Source organism: Neopelma chrysocephalum, unplaced genomic scaffold (genome assembly GCF_003984885.1).
Source record: "Neopelma chrysocephalum unplaced genomic scaffold, ASM398488v2 Primary Assembly neopelma1_68, whole genome shotgun sequence".
NCBI lineage: Eukaryota > Metazoa > Chordata > Aves > Passeriformes > Pipridae > Neopelma > Neopelma chrysocephalum.
The window spans coordinates 2,779,257-2,791,970 of record NW_020897727.1 but is presented as its reverse complement, the minus strand read 5'-3'; the positions used below and the strand labels follow the sequence as shown (position 1 = coordinate 2,791,970).

The 12,714-nt window shown below is 37.2% G+C and overlaps 2 long non-coding RNA genes across 5 annotated transcripts in view; both read right to left on the bottom strand.

The window, feature by feature from the left end:
* The window catches only part of LOC113968461, an 81,630-nt gene extending 80,153 nt beyond the window's left edge, over positions 1–1,477 (bottom strand). For all 3 annotated transcript variants that reach the window (XR_003534519.1, XR_003534517.1, XR_003534518.1), the window contains exon 1: positions 1,306–1,477. This is a non-coding gene — a long non-coding RNA (uncharacterized LOC113968461). The remainder of the gene's footprint in view (positions 1–1,305) is intronic.
* A 1,216-nt stretch (positions 1,478–2,693) lies between these two features.
* Positions 2,694–12,714, bottom strand: part of LOC113968462 — a 100,542-nt gene continuing 90,521 nt past the window's right edge. For both annotated transcript variants that reach the window (XR_003534521.1, XR_003534520.1), the window contains exons 3-5: positions 4,470–4,527; positions 4,159–4,381; positions 2,694–2,972 (exon numbers count right to left, since the gene is read on the bottom strand). This is a non-coding gene — a long non-coding RNA (uncharacterized LOC113968462). The remainder of the gene's footprint in view (positions 2,973–4,158; positions 4,382–4,469; positions 4,528–12,714) is intronic.

Below are 12,714 nucleotides of genomic sequence, written 5' to 3'. Positions count from 1 at the left end.
CCAAAGTAATTATCTGATTATTTCTCAGACTGAAAAATGAATAAAGGTGCATGAGTCCAAATGAATCCGAGCTGCCAAGTTAGTTTGCTTGCAAAAATATTTTAAGAAAAAGACAACTGCAGTGGCCAAAGTAATTTTATAAGAATATTTCCTCTTTTGCCAAGATGTCTAAACAGAAATGCATTTTATCTGAAAATGCATACTCGCTAGTTTGTTAGTTGGTTTTTTAACCATTTTCCCCTGGCAGATGAACAAAAAGCAAAAAACTTTCTTTTCCCTCTAAAATTGAAAACTGACAATTTTTCATTTTAAGCCCAGACATTGAACTAAAGAGTACTTCTGGGACTTCTGACTAGCTGGGTCCAGACACTCCTATGGTTGCCACTGTAATATCTAAACGTCTCTTAAGTTTCAGGTTGCCTTTCCAAAACATTGGGTAAGTTAGAGCATACTCATTTCCCACACAGCTCAGATATCTGGGATACACATCTAGTGTGATATCTGAAGACCTCTGAAATCAAAGTGATTTTTAAAACAATCTTTTAAAGGAACTCAGTTTTAGCTGTTAAAAATACCTTGAATTACGAACAGGATGAGTTTGTTTCTGAGTCAGACCCTTCAAAACCTTAAACAAAGATGAATTCATAACAGAGCTGGCAATTAGAACTCACCTTGTATTTATTCATTTCTATTAATAATTAATAATAGGTTTTTGAATGTTCCTGAATTGTGCCATGATCTCACTTACCAGAAAATATAATCCACGATAGCATCCTGGTTTTACTGCTAAAGATATTTAAACCATTTTTTTATGTTGCTTCTGTGAAGGTAAACTGTTAAGTTGCCTCAATCCCTTTCAGGACAAACTCTTCACTGTCTCAAGCTGCTGTTAACAAATTCATGACTATTACAACCTATTCCTTTTCTCTTCTTGGACATTGCTTTTCAATAGCCCTGCCATCTTGATATCAGAAAAAAAAGGTTGACTAGCTATGCAGATTCCTCTAATTAAGGGATAGGGTAATTAATCTGGCATATTCAAAACCTGAGCACGAGCAGGCAGTGAAGTCAGAATAGTGAGAAAATGAGAATGCTGTGGAGAGCAAACAAAAATAGATAGTTATGGACCAGTTGCATACAGAGAGACATAACCTGAAGACATGCAGCCAATTAAAATTTGTTGGCAAAGGGCATAGGAGGAAAAGAAGGAAGGCAAAGAGAGAAGACATCAGCCAAACATGAAAAACTGCTGCGTTCTACTTCATGTTGGCAGAACTTGGTTAGATGGTTGTGGAGTGTGCATACCTGAGAAGCAGCAGGACAAATCTCACTGTTAATCTTGATATCACAGACACTTGAGTTTCTGCATGAATCCTTCTTGCCTTTTTGGCCTTCCAATATTTCTGTGTTTTCATTCATTTCCTATATTCCTTGGTCTCAGGGCCATTCTGAAGTCTGAATTTGAAGAATTTGATTCAAATTTCCAGAGGATGAAAGAATATTTGATCTCACATAAGCATAGTTTGATCAGCATGGGTGATAGTGATCAAAAGCTAATTGCCATAGTTCCCTACTTTTTTTTTCCTCCATAGATGTGCACTGATTCCTCTTCCTATAAGACAATGCATTGAACTTAATAAAGAGGAGGTTTTCACAGTCCTCTCTCTGTGGAGAGGGTAAGAGTAATGGCTAAACTGCATGGAAAATATAGGTAGAAAACATAGTAAGAACTCATTACACTTACTACAGTCACTAATTATCCTGGCAAATACCTCACTGAAGAACATATGGAAAGCACAAGGTCACAAGAAATCTTGGGGGTCTTGAGACCACACCTGTACACAGTTGTTCCCACACATAAAATTTCTACCTCCTTCCTTTCCTCGCTGCAGAGAAGGAAAAGAGGCTAAAACATGGGTCCTCCTCCTTGAGATGAGTTGGTGAAGATCAAACATTATTTGCATGAGGTTTCCAGTGAAATTTTGCCAGAGGACAAAGGGCTGTATGGGCCAAGAAAAACCAGAAGCTCTACAAGTGTAGGAGGACTGTGTTTGTTGGCTGAGTTTGGGAATAAGTTGAAGTCAGACTAAAGAGCCAACAGCAGCTGTTTCTCAATTTTTTATTATTTTTTTTTAATCCCAGCACAGCATGCAAATAATTTGCTATGGACTTGAACTGGAGAAGCCAAGTATATAGTACTGTGGAACTGAAATCCAAAAAATATATTTCAGGTTAGGAGACCTGTAGCTGGTAAGCCAAAACCACCGTTTGCATTCAATTTTCTGGCTTGATCACAAGCACTCTTTCTTCCTGATACATTTAACTAAAATGTGCAGGTATTGCTTCACATGCACTTCCTTGGCTTTTTTCAATGCATACAAATATCTGCACAATGTTTTAGAACTACCACCAGACTTTACCACCAGCAAAATCTTTGTTTGTTTGTTTGTTAGAGTGCAACGACAATTTCTGCCTGTGGATGTATCTGGAGTTTGCTGAAACATTTTGACTAGTATTCCCAACATATTCTCACAAAACTGATCAGCTGCTCTGACACAAAAATGCCACTGCTCCCTGCCTGCACACATCATTTTGACAGGTAGAAAGAGTGAAGTTGTACAGACTACAGATGATGTAAAAATAACCTATAAAATATTACCTGTTAAGAGGAACAGTATCATACTTACTTGAGCCACTCTGTAGCTGTTGGAGTTGACCATCATGCTTTCCCTTAAAACCTTCCTCAATTAATCTCTCATATCTACAGTTTTGATAGGCTTTTCCACAGAGTATGCAAGGAACACATTGCTCTCCACATATCCATTAGAAGTTCATATGGGGCACCTTCCTTGGAGACATTTTTAATCCAGCATGAATTTCTTAGCATGATCACACTATACCACCTTCCAAATGGTTGGGAAAATCCACATTATCTTGGATGAGTATTAAATGAAGTGGTCCTAAATGCAGATCTGATTTTCCAAAGAGACAGGCAGAAAGACAGGTATTTTCAAAGAATATTTATTGTTATGGTAGCTAAGGTGAAGAGTTTCAGAGTTACTTTAGGCCAAATTCAGGACTAACACAAGAAGAAAGAACTAGAAAAAGTGCAACAGTCTGTACCTTGTTTTCTTATTTTTTTAAAGACCAAAGTATCGTAAAATATTTTATATAAATAGGTAAGAGTAATGAAAGCAAACGGACATGACCAATTAAAATGCACATAATTTTAAGAGAGAAAATGCAGATCAATTAAGATGATGTTTCAACCCTATGGTAATTTATATTAGTTGAGGATCTGTCCCTAAATATTTAAACAGCAGTCTTGACACTTCCTTTCCCCTCCCAATTTAAGACTTTAAAGGCACTTTGCAGTTCAACAGTCCAGAGTAAGAAAAACTCTACTGCATGCTGCTTCTGGGTGATAACACAGTCATCATCTGCACCAAGAACAACAACATAATAGTGTGGGCTTTCTAAAAGATAGAGTGAAGAATAACTACCTAACTATAATCACAAAGGTAATTTTACCTAAGTAAAATACAATTACACTAGCCAGAATTTCTTTTGGACATGATTAGTAACAAACGTTCCTTGTCCTGTGAAAATGTGCCAGGAAATTTTAATTGACTGCAAGCATCCAAGGCTGCCATTAAACACATCATCTGAAAGATGAATTTATTTGGCCCACACTTAACTACCACGTAACGTGCTTTATGGTTTACAAGATGGAATGATTTTGTTTTACATGACAGTTATTGGGTCTAATTCTTCTCACAGTTATGCCAGTGAAAAATTTGGAACAAGTCCATTAAAGTCAATGGCTCTGTAAAATCAGAGTAAAATTAGACTCTGTCTAATGGCCCACCATGCAATGTAATAATAACTGGTACTACAAACTAGGCCAGTTTCTGCTTTTCCAATTGGTAGCAAGTGGAACCAAGCACTAGATATCACATTATTCTAAGATAAAAGATACCTAAGACTTGGCCCTTCCCCAGAGACCCAGGCTCACATAGCTCGTCTGACATGACACACCATGTGATGAGAGCACTGCAGGGATGTTTATTCCCTGGCACTTTGGGAGGACAACATAATGAAAATGGAGAAGAAGAGTGAGGAATTCAGAAAGGGATTTTTGATTATAATAACATTTACTTGCAAATCACTTCAGAATTACAGATCCTCTTTTTTAATATCAAAAGTTTGAGCCACTTTCTCTTATATGGTTTGAGCTTATTGTTTCTTGTGAGCTCAAGGTTTTCCACAGCTTGAGATGGGGCAGGACTTTGTTTTCTGTTTCCTGACAAGGTTATTATGCTATACAAAATAGTTTTTCTCCCTGTGTGGACTTCTCCTTTTTCACTGTTTCTTTGCCTTCCTGGGGACAGCAGTACAGAAATAGGTTTAATGAATGTGTCTGCTTCTGGGGTGCTTTCAAAAGGCATGTCCTAACTTTCAGTACTTACTTCCATGCAAAGGAACATCCTTTTCGGGTTTCCTGGAATGAAGAATCACATTTTACACCTAAAAATAAAAAATTAGGGTGATTAATGTGACACAGTATAAAATGACAAACTGCCCACAACCAGTTTCCATGATCTCCAAATACCAAATAGTTAACATGCAATAACTCATACTCTGGTATTCTACCTGATAGAAGCTTTCTTTTTATATTAATCATTAACATGATGTAATTTATTTATTGTAATATTCAAATCAGAAGCCCAAATATATAACAGCACTATAAAAATACTAGTAAGTGAAGTTTACTTTCAGCATCTGGTGAAGATATGCTTTAACAGTGTAAGTTAACAGGTGGGGGATTTTTGCTGTTGTTTTCTTTTACATTGTTGTTCTAAAAATAGTAATTTTAATATATAATCAATTTGGAAGCTTTTGAAAAAAATTAAACATACAGTTTATTCACAATCTGTACTCTACAAATTGAGCCCAGCATTAGGTCAATGCACAAGGCACTATACTTAGCACAGCTCTGGACCCGAGACAGTGGGAGAAGAAAGAAATTAGAAAGGAAATAAGATGCTGTATCAAGATAGGCACACTGGGATTTGTTCCCCTGCTTAAGAAATTAACTAGATTATTATTACTTTCTTGGGAAAGTCACACTGAACAAACACAAGTCAGTGTTTCTCGTCCTTTTTCTTCTGTTGTTGGTGTTGCTCATTGCTTGAGTTTTCAGATTGCAAACTGTTGTTAACCAACAGCTTTACAAGGACCACATGTATATGAAAAACAGTGCTCCCTTCCCAAGTCTACTGACAACCAGATGATTTGAAAAAGCGTGTTTCTATCTATTACAGCACATGTACAGGTTGATAGCATTCAAATGACCCCATTTATGTTAAGACTGGTAAAGTGATATTCTATTATTTCATTGAAAATAAAATGTATTGAGACATTTCATGTTGTTTTTCATCTTCCTTCTGTTTCAATATTACTTTAACTGTGATTTGTGCCATCTAACAACTAAAGGATATCCAAAATAATTGTTGTACATTACATCCATTGCATTAAAGATGATCTGTGTTTATAAAACAAGATTTTTTTATGAATAAAATACATTGAGAAAATATAACTGTCTCAACAGCAATTCTGTCAGTTAAAAACACAGTGATATAGCTTGAATTTCTACACTTCAGTGCATCTCTTGAGGGAGTGAAATGCTTATTAGATGGTAGCATGTGTTATTCTCCAAATCTTCTTTTATATGCCTATTTCAAGTGTTTGATTATTGCCTGGCTAATAATAGGTGCTTCATCAAAGAACAGAAAGAAAAGACCAGAGAAGATAGTGTAAAATGTAGCATGTAATTGTTCACTGACTGCCATTGAAAAGGTTCAGCTACTACTGTATGACAATCTTGCTCTGATGTCTGCAGCCACTGCTTCATGTAACAGCAATTAAAGCTGTGGGAATTGGGAAAAACTCACCCACAGAGACCAATCCCGCCCCATTAATTTTTAAGTGCACAGAGTACTCCAGAGGGCAGAAAAGCCCACCTGGGGCCAGGGAAAACACATCACACCAGTCACTGATTTATTGGCATCAGGAGATGGGTGGTGAAAAGGCTGTGAACTTCCCAGTTCCATAGTCTGACTTGCACAGGTCATTCCCTGTCTTTCCTTCTGCTTCTTCACCTTGGTCACCCCAGTAACCTCATGGAGACATATTCTGGTTGCATCCTACACTGAACCTGCCCAGAACTGCATCTGAATCAAACCTGGACGGAGGCAAAGAGACTGGTAGCTAAAACCCCCTTCTGAGGCTCTGCTATGAAGAAGGATTTTGAGAGCATGGCAGTTTTGCAGAATAGAGCAATGAAGGCCTTCTGAGCCAACCACAAATAGAGGAGTGTGTTGCAGAAACAAATGGACTGAAAAAAAACCCCAAAAGCTGCCCGGAAAACAGTAAGACATGAAGGAACTGAAGCAACAAGTTACTCTTGGAGTCTGATGACTTTACCTATTCAGAGCTGGTCTTCATGGGAAATGTGACTTTCTAGTTGAAAAATACTTGGGGGCTGATCCCCAAGCCTCCAAAGATTTTAATGAAGCGACTGGAGAAGGACCTATGTAGTACAAACGGGAAGCATTTCAGCTACTCTTCTTCCTCTCTAATGTCAACAAATACCTCAGAGCTAGACTGGAAGCACCACCAGCACCACTGGTCTCAGTGACAAAGACTACACAGTGATTGTGGAGCAGAAGAAAATGTATGTCTGTACTTTTATCAGCACCAGCTCACAGGCTTGCTGTGCTCAAACCATCCTGCCCTGTTGCTTTCACCCACTCAGATCACTCACAAATTACTGTGGGCCATTCTGCAATAAGCCAATTTTGTTATCCAACCCTTTAACACTTAGAGAAGCCTTTTTATCCAGCAACAACATAGCAGGGAAGGTGCCAACAGATCCAAATGGGCTCTGGAATGATTTATTCATCCTGGGCTTCTAAGCCTCTTTTCCTCAGCATTAATACTAAGATTAATGTGTCCCATCAGTGCGGTGCCAACAGGAACTTTAATAGAAGCAAGAACAACTAGTTGGCTTGGCTTTCTTTCTACTTAAGGTTAGAACATAATAAAACCAGCAGCCTACAAAGACTTTCGCTTTAATTTCCTTATTACTTTATAAAATGAAAATATTTTAATTAAATGTAATGAAAACACACAGATTACAGGAACAGAGGCACATCACTGCCTAAAGTAATTCATTAGCCAATTTTTAAAAGGATAAATATATTTGCATATTTTAAATGTTGCATATGCATCTTAAAACTTTCTAATAACTTTGTGCAGACAGATGTATTTGTACCAAAGCACAACATATATAATGCTTAGGAAGGCCTCATAATGACAATGACCGACATCCATAGAGTACATGACAGACATGATCCAGCTACAAATTAACATTAAAGAATTTGTTAGACTTGAAGGAATAATTGTCCATATAAGTATTGTCAAACCTGCGTCCCTTTCAAATCTCTTTATCCACATTTATTGCCAGGGACAATACAAGTGTACCATGCTAATGGTCTTGGAAGTGTGGACACTTGCTCTTTATTTCACATATGCCCTTAAAGTCTTCAGCTGCCAACAAACCACAACAAGATGGGCTAGATTTTGCCCAGGATGACTTTGTGCTTAAGAACTCCTTTTCTCTACTAACTCTTAAGCTGCACGGGTTTTACACCCTAGGTCCTCAAATCTCCAACTTGAAAATTCAAGCCCATCAAAGTATGTCCAGACTAGCTTGAAGAACACCTAATGAATGCTATTTGAAAATATAGCAAATTAAAAAGCAACCAAAACCTCTGTTCCAGGAGTTGCTGAGGTAGTTTAGTGACATTCTAACAAACTGCAGTGTAACAAAATCACCGAAATGGACTGTGAATGATACTACAGACTGTGCATTGCATATCTGAATGCATAAAGTGGATCCCTTTGGCATGGAACTGCAGTGCTGCCTAAGCCATTTAACAGTAAGCTTTCAAATTAAATCCTGATCACATTGCTATACTACAAAATGTAACCATTTCTACCTGAGAGATGTTTTAAGTTCTTTTTCTTAAGGTCACCAACCTTCCTGCCTTCTTTTGTGGAAAAAAGTATGTATGAGTGCTCACATACTTCACTTTTCTTCCTTCCCATCCCCTGGACCAATTGTTCACCCAACTCAGGCACAGAAACTGCAGAATGTCTGGGTGGTGGTGATGGGTGAGTGGAGCAGAAACTCCATTTCCCCCTAAAAGGCAGAGGTCGCTCAACTGAAAGAACAGAAAGGCCTTTTATTCCTATAAAGAAAAGCAGAGGAAAAAGCTCTTCACAGTGAAGATGAAAAATATTTTATTTGAATCCTGGGAAGAACTTGTTCTTCTTACACTAGAGAATAGTCTATTCACAGCACAACTTGAATAGCCTTTAGCTTTTCAATGTCCACAACTGGCAAAAAGGATACATTTTTACATTTATTTTTATTTTTATAAATTATTTTATGATCCCAGTGCGTAAGCCAGATAACATTTCATGTTATTCCATTCAAATGAGGAAGTTTAAATTTTTTAAATATCTTGGACACTTAGATTTTAAACTTCACCTATTTGGCTGTTATTACAATGATAGTATAGTGTAGGCTTTAATTTGTTGCCTCAAATTTTTAATGATTACTTGCATATTCCTGTAAAAAGTAGGACTTTCAACTGGCAGAAAAACCCCTGGGAATGTAAATTATACCTAAAGGTCTTTTTGTTTTTTCCTTTCATGAAAAATCCTTATAATCATTTTGAAAATTCTCTAATAATAGTTTCCTAGAAATGTAGGAATTGTAATCCTTGAATTGCCAACAACCTTTCTCTACAAATAGCAAATGCTTGCAAAAAATGTTATACAATGTTGGTTGGTAATATAAATGAAATGTTTTCTGTCTAATGTTTTATTAGATACACTACGTAAATCAGTCAACAATGTAAAAATTGAGAACTGTAAATTGTAAAATTGGCACAGCACATGGAAGTTTCAAATTTGGTAATTTTATAATTTCTTTAATCAAAGGACACAAACAATATCACATGACATATTTAACCTAAGCATAGGGGTGAAGATTTGATTAGGAATACCTACATTTAAAACCAGAGTTCTCAGTTTATTCAGTGCTTAGTGAATACCAGCAAAATGGAAATTCAGAATGCCACAGTCAGAACAAAAATTTCCTGCTTACAAGTTGTCAGACTTTTCATTATAAGCTTTACATTTTGTGACGACTCCTGCTATTAAGTTTTTTACTGATTAATAAATAGTGGCAGACATAGACATTACTGATACTAATCTGACAATAATAATTCTTTTTAATTAATAAATATGATTTTTTTCTGTTATAAAAAGTTGAAAAGAGAGACCCATTGAGCCCAAGTAGAATGATTTAATCTAGTTTCTGCGCTGAGCTTGGAAAAAATACATCAGATAAATGGCTTGAGGAATCAACCTACCTCTCAATTTTATTTTAGCAGCTGAAACTACAAGCAGCAGTTTCTTGTTGAATCCTATGCTCATCTGTATTTGAAATAAGGGTAGACCAAAAGTTTGGTCTTTTCTAACTAAAGGTGGATGCCCTGCCTCTACCTTCCTGCATTGAGCTGTTTTCTGTTACAAGTTATTAGGTTTTGTTGGGAGGAAATTAAATGCCATCCCAAGTCCTATTTTATTTCCATACCATCTTCACTTCTTCATTTTACCATGGCTGTTCTTTTGCTCATTTGCATTTCCCATCTCATGCTACCTTTGAATAATGACTGAAGACAATTTGTCCCAGTTGAATACCCTAGATTTTGAGAAAGTCTGATTATTAAACAAATCACCACTATAAAGACTCCGAAGTACGTAACAGTCCAGGCTGAGATGCCTTACAGGATGAGCCTACTTGATCTTGAGAATTGAGAGCAGAATGTGGTTGGCACCAATAGGATTATTTCATTTTTGGAGAGGAGATCTACCCAGGGTAAGGGGGAGCCCTACAATTATATTTTTCTGAACTAGTCAAACCATTTCTAATTAATTATGGTGGTTTCAGCTAAAACTTTCCAGATGAGCAGTTCAAGCTGGACTCAACACTGAACAATGCTCTGGTATACTACAAGTCCTAACTTTTGGATTCAATGAGAATACCAAAAAATGAGCAGCATGTGTTATCTCAATCCAGGAGGTTTATAAAACTCAGATATCTTGTGATTGTGTTGCATCTTTAACAGGATAAAAATTCTTTTTCACCCCCTTCACTTTTGCAAAATTCCCCCCTAGTTGCATCTTAAAAATGTCAGACATACTTTACTGTTTCCAAATAAACACATCATTTTTGGCAGAATTAGTAGACAAGAAAGGTAAGGGCACTGTTGTTATAGGAGTTCATATAAAAAGCAAATTTTAATGTTTTAAAATTTAAGACTTTCCTAAAGTTTTAAAATACATCCTCCCTGACTCCATCTGTACTGTTGTCAAAAGCATTATGTAGTGTCCCTTTGGAAAAGTAAATCTGATTAATTAGCATCAGTCTCCATTCTAGAATTCAACAGCTATATAAACAGCCATAGACTTTTCTTAACACATATTCTATTATTGTTTTCAGCATTGTTATACTCTAAAATTATTTAATTGTTTAATCATTGTGTTCTGTGCATTGTTTGGCAAGTTTGTCAAGTGAACAGAATTTTTCTTAGTGTTCTAGAATGACACTGAAACAGATTTTTTCTTCATAATTGTTCTAACACACTATAAAAAAGCAAGATGGCTTTTAAGTAGCAATTCTTCACATAAAGGGAAAGACAGGAGAAAAACTCAAAACAACTGAGAACGTGAAAATGCCAGAAAACAGTTTGTGTTGCAGTACTCTATTTCAACAGAAAGTTTGTGCCATTCCTGATATCAATGGCATAAAAAAGGCTGCTTTCATAGCTGTTGAGCAAGTCTGTGGTGGTTTCAACTGCAGTTCTTCAGCAAAAACCTCTCCCTGCATGGTAACAGCACTTAGACATCAACCCTGTCACAGAGGTCTGGCTTTTGTGCAAGAAGCTGAGTAGTTGGAGGCCACTGCCCACAGAAATCCCCACATCTCACAGAAATTACTGCTTTCAAGGCACTGCACCCCTATATCTTTGCTGTTTTCAGTTCGCAGACAAAGCAGGACTACAGCTCTCAACCAGCAGCAAGGAAGGCTCTCAGGAAGGATTCACATCACCAGCTCCTCCTGGTGCCTGCTGACTGTGCCCGTGAGGAGCAGCTCGTACTGCCTGCACTGCACCAGCTTAATGCTGGAATTGCAAAGGCTTCAGGTTTTAGCCCTGGAAATCTAACACCTTTCTTTAATATTCACTTCATCCAGGCAATTTCAGAACTCCCCTGGTACTCTGCACAATTTCAGCTAACACATAGCTCCATTAAAAACTAAGAGAGCAAGAGTATATGTTTACTTCCATATTAATACCCACAGAAATTCTTCAACTGTGAACTGCAAAGGTAAATATAAATCAGGAAAAAGAAAGGCAAACCCTCCCAATGTTCACTTGCTTGTAACAAAAAAAGCAGGACTTCAGCATTCACCAGAGCAACCATAAATAACATGGCCATCTCTAATTTGGCCTCCAATATCCGACCAACCTTGATTTATCCACAGACAAAACCAAGCATCTCTAATTTGCTAACCAATCACTGCAATTCTTTTCTTACCAACCAATAATTCTGCCATCTCTAATTTACCAATAAATAATTCTGCACTCTCAAATTTACTAACCGATAATGTGACCAATTTGCTGACCAATGATTGTGTCAACTGGTAATAGTGCCCCTAGCAAACAGCAATTTGCCAAGCAATATTTGGACCTTTTCCCCCCCAGCAATAAGGAACTGTAGTGGTCTTTGATTCAGTATCTACTGCGTTGCTCTGAAACTGCTTAATGTTGATAGTGAGGTTTTTTACAAAGTATTTGCTTTCTGTAGGAATATTTGACTGCTTAGAAATTGCACAGGTCTCTCTTAAACGTCCATGAACTGGAATATTGTCTTCCCTTTTAGCGATATTAGCGTTTGAGGGAAGGTTATTTTTTCTGCTAGCAGTGCTCCTCGGCATAGTGCAAACTCCTCTGTTAGTACTGTTGTCACCACGCTGGGATTTGGCGACAACTCCACAGTGCTTGGACAGTGTGCATGGGTAAAGCAGTGACACTGCTAGCCAGCTCTGTCACCCTGCTGACCTTACCACCCAAGTTGATCCTGTCTGGGCAGAGATTTGAGCAGAAAGAGTTCATATATAAATCCACATGATTGATTTGTTTTTTCTAATTTCTACATCCCTTTGCCTTGTGTGAAAAAAAAGGTCTTGAGTTATTGGTTCCTTTAAACAATAATAACAGCATTTTGAAGTCATGTAGTAAGTTCTGCAATCAATTTTACCTCCAAGAAATGTTACCGGTTTTGTGTCATTTTATTAGTTCATATTAAAGCCATCAGCTATGGCAACATTAGCTCAGTGAGCAGCCACTCTAAGGGCCATTTCACAAGGAAAGTCTCCAGAGAAAAAGAGCATAGCAGGAATGACCATCAGTCCTGAAATTAGTAGAAAATTTCCAAGCTCCTAGCCACTGGCTCAGAGAGCTACAGAAAATAAAATGTCTACAGGTTGTGGGTGAAATTATTGCAAAACTATAC